This window comes from Brassica napus, chromosome C3, assembly GCF_020379485.1.
Source record: "Brassica napus cultivar Da-Ae chromosome C3, Da-Ae, whole genome shotgun sequence".
In the NCBI taxonomy this organism is placed as follows: Eukaryota; Viridiplantae; Streptophyta; class Magnoliopsida; order Brassicales; family Brassicaceae; genus Brassica; species Brassica napus.
Genome location: NC_063446.1, coordinates 72,058,977 through 72,063,615, shown reverse-complemented (window position 1 = coordinate 72,063,615; position 4,639 = coordinate 72,058,977).

The window sequence follows — 4,639 nt, the reverse complement described above, 5'->3', positions numbered from 1 at the left end:
CTCTGCATAACCATGCTCCCCCATAACAGACTTGAACTTCATGTACCACTGCCTTGGTGCTTGCTTCAATCCATAAAGGCTTTTCTTCAAGCGGCAAACCAAATTTTCTTTGCCCTTTTGCACATAGCCTTCCGGTTGTTCCATGTAGATCTCTTCCTCCAAATCACCATGAAGGAAAGCAGTCTTCACGTCCATTTGCTCAACCTCTAGATCAAGGCTCGCTGCCAATCCAAGTACAACCCGAATGGATGACATCTTCACAACAGGAGAAAAGATTTCATCATAATCAATTCCCTTCTTTTGGCTGTAGCCTTTCACAACCAATCTAGCCTTGTGTCGAGGTGGCAAATTATCATCCTCATGCTTAATTCTGTACACCCACTTATTAAGCAGAGCCTTCTTGCCCTTAGGCAATTCCACCAACTCAAAAGTATGGTTCTCCTCAAAAGAATCCATCTCCTCATCCATGGCTCCAAACCACTTATCCTTGTGTTCATCCTCCAAAGCTTCATCATAGCTTTCAGGCTCTCCCCCATCAGTAAGTAATACATACTCACTAGGATCATACCTTGTCGACGGTTTAAGACCTCTCTCGGATCTTCTAACAATAGTGGGTTGGTTCTCAGCAGCTGGTGTCTCACCATGATCGTCACCATGATCACCACTACCATCTTCATGTGCGGGAGCATCTGCACTGGGTGTATTATCCTGAACCTCAACCTCAACCTCACCGTGAACCGATGTAGAAGGAGTAGCCTCTGTATCGATCAAACCCTCAAAAATCTGAGTTGGCTTTTTGGACTTGTCAATGTCCTTAATCGTTTGATCTTCCATAAACACAACATCTCTGCTCCTTACGAGCTTCCTCTCAACGGGATCATAAAATCTGTACCCGAACTCATCATGACCATAACCGATGAACACACACTGCCGCGACTTCATCTCAAGCTTCGATCTATCAACCTTGGGAATATGAACAAATGCCTTACACCCAAAGACCCTCAAGTGACTGTAAGAAACATCCTTACCAGTCCAAACCCTCTCTGGAACATCACCATCCAATGGAGCACTTGGTGACAAATTCAGCACATGAACCACCGTGTTCAAAGCTTCTGCCCAGAAAGTCATCGATAAGCCTGACTGTGAGATCAAACATCTCATCCTCTCGACAATCGTCCGATTCATCCTTTCAGCCAACCCATTCAACTGTGGAGTATGAGGTGGCGTGAACTGATGCCTTATTCCATGCTCTTTGCAATAAGCATCAAATGGTCCAAGATACTCTCCACCATTATCACTGCGGATACACTTCAGCTTCTTCCCCGTTTGTCTCTCAACCAATGCCACAAAGTGCTTGAAATATCCCAGCACCTGATCCTTCGTCCTCATAGGAAATACCCACGACTTCCTTGAATGATCATCAATAAAAGTCACATAATATGATGCGCCACCAAGAGATCTTGTCTTCATTGGACCACACACATCTGAGTGTACCAAATCCAGTACCTCGGGTTTCCTAGAAGGTGCGGAAGACTTGAAAGATACCCTGTGTTGTTTTCCCGCAAAGCAATGCGAACACTTCTGTAGGTGCAAACCAGAGATTCCTGGAATCACCTCATTCTTAGACAACACAACCATTCCCTTCTCACTCATGTGACCGAGTCTCTTATGCCATAACTCCATGGCATTATCATTCTCCACCGCATTAACAACATCTTTGGAGACCTTAGCCTGCATCCAATAGAAAGATGAAGACTTCTCACCTCGAGCCACAATCAAAGAACCGCGAGAGAGCTTCCATTTACCACCACCGTGCAAACTGAAATAGCCCTCATCATCAAGTCTTCCCGTCGATATCAGATTCATCCTAATATCAGGAACATGCTTAACATCCTTAAGCACCAGCCTAGTACCAAGACTAGTCTCCAAGCAAACATCACCAATGCCAGCAACCTGAGCCATCGCATCATTCCCCATCTTCACAGAACCATAATTACCCGTAGTATAGGTAGAAAACAAATCCCGCTGTGATGTAGCATGAGTAGTAGCTCCACTGTCAATCACCCAACTGGTGTCCTGGCATGCGACATTAATGGCATCACCCTCAAGAAGAATGAGAAACTGATCTTCGGTGAGAGTCACCCGATCCACCTTTTCTTCTTGATTTCCTTGCTGCTTGTTTTTCAACTTCCAGCAATCCTTCTTCATGTGCCCTTTCTTATGACAGAAGTAGCACTCCATATTAGCAAATCTATTAGACTTGCTCCTGCTCCTGTTCTTGTCTCTCTTGGGATCTCTACTTGTACTTCTCCCCCTTGACTCAGTAACAAAAACATCTGAACGCGAACTGCTAGCATTCGACTGCCTTCTTGCTTCCTCATTAAGAACACTGTTCTTCACTGAATCCATCGAAATAACACCTTCCGACGCGGAGTTACAAAGAGACATCCTGAAAACCTCCCAAGAGTCCGGTAAAGTACCGAGAAGCCACAGACCGTGAATCTCATCATCAAACTTGATGCCCATATCAGACAACTTGTTGAGCAATCCCTGAAACGCATTCAAGTGATCTGTCATCGGAGTCCCCTCCTGATACCTCAGCTCAATCAACTTCTTGATCATGTACATCTTGTTGTTTCCGGTCTTCCTAGCATATAACTGCTCCAGCTTCTTCCACAAAGAACGAGCATCCGTCTCAGTCTCAATATGATGCAACACATTATCATCTACCCACTGCCTTATCAACCCACACACTTGGCGATGCTGCAGCTTCCACTCTTCATCCGTCTTCTTCTCAGGTTTCTGCTCCTCGAAGACTGGAACATGGAATTCTTTAACAAAGAGCAAATCCTCCATCTTGCCCTTCCATAGATGATAGTTAGCACCATTCAAGCTTATCATCCTGCTCATATTTTCCATCTTTCACACAAGCAAATAACAACCCAAAGTTATCAAAACCAAAGCTCTAAAACCAGAAGCTCTGATACCACTCTGTTGGGGAAAGTCACACGGCGCAGCGGAAATACTAATGGTCGTGTTCCCCTGACCTTGTGCGAACCTGTGAGGAAAATACTTCGACGATGGCAAGATATCAAAGTTGCGATAACTAAATGAGACACACAATTTTTACGTGGAAAACCTCCTCGATGTGAGAAGGAAAAACCACGGGACCGTAGTCCACTCAAAAATCCACTATATAAATGGTATGAGTACAACCACGTCCTCCCTGTTCAACAGCCTGAACAGAACAGAGAGTCTAGCTACAAAGAGCTATCTCCAACACAAACAACAACAACAAGAGAGCAACACAAAGCTTCAAAACCGGCAGCAACCAAACGACCTCAGCTCACAAAGATTCCGGCTTCCAGAAACTAATCCAACCGTACAAATCCAAGATAAACAAGTCGACAATACCTCTGCCAAATTTCAGCTCAATAAGAGAAGATCTCACCGTTGGATTTACCAAACACCCAAGACTGCTCTGCTGAAGAACTATGGCGACCAGCTTCAAGAAAACCCAGACAACAGAAGATCCAACCGTTGAAATCCAAATCCCTTCGGTGAACCTCTAACCCACTGACTGAAGAAGCTTCCCACAAAATATCAGCCCGATCAGGATCCGTTTGACCCTCCAAATCCAGTCTTGAAATCACCTTACGAGTTTTCTCCTTCTCTCTCTTTTCTCCTTTTTCTCTCTCTTTTTCTTTTGTCAAAACTCTATTATTTGTGTAAGTGCCAAAGGGGAACATTAATATTTCAAGTTCACCCCAATTGGTCCTCTCCATCTAGGAGGGACCCAACAAACTCCCCCTCCGACTAGATGGAAGAGACAACCATTCCGGCTATCTCTCGGCATACCTCAAGCTTCCCCCTCGGTAATGACTTCGTCATCATATCAGCTCCATTATCATCCGTATGAACTTTCTCAAGTTCCACTTCCTTAGAAGCAACCACATCACGTATCCAATGATACCTCCTCTGAATGTGTTTTGACTTCGAATGAAATGTAGAATTCTTCCCGAGACAAATAGCGCTTTGACTATCACAAAGCAACACATACTTTTCTTGCTTGAAACCGATCTCTTCACAGAAGTTCTTCATCCACAACAACTCTTTACAAGCTTCAGTTGCGGCAATGAACTCTGCCTCAGTGGTAGATAGTGCAACACACTTTTGCAGCCTTGACTGCCATGCCACAGCTCCACCCGCAAATGTTACCAAGTATCCCGAAGTAGACTTGCTAGAATCAGCATCTCCCGACATGTCAGAATCAGTGTAACTGACAAGCAATAGCTTCTTACCTCCAAATGTAATCTTCAAATCAGAAGTCCCTCGGAGATATCTCAAAATCCACTTCACAGCATTCCAATGTTCTCTTCCCGGATTGGAGAGAAACCTGCTGACAACTCCAACGGCGTAGGCTAAATCCGGTCTTGTACAGACCATGGCATACATCAAACTACCCACTGCAGAAGCATATGGAACCTTCGCCATATCTTCCTTCTCCGCATATGTCTTCGGACTTTGTTGACTGCTCAGTCTTAAGTGTGGAGCAAGAGGAGTACTCAACACTTTAGACTTGTCCATGTGAAACCGCTTAAGTACTTTTTCAATGTACTTCTCCTGAGATAAGTGAATC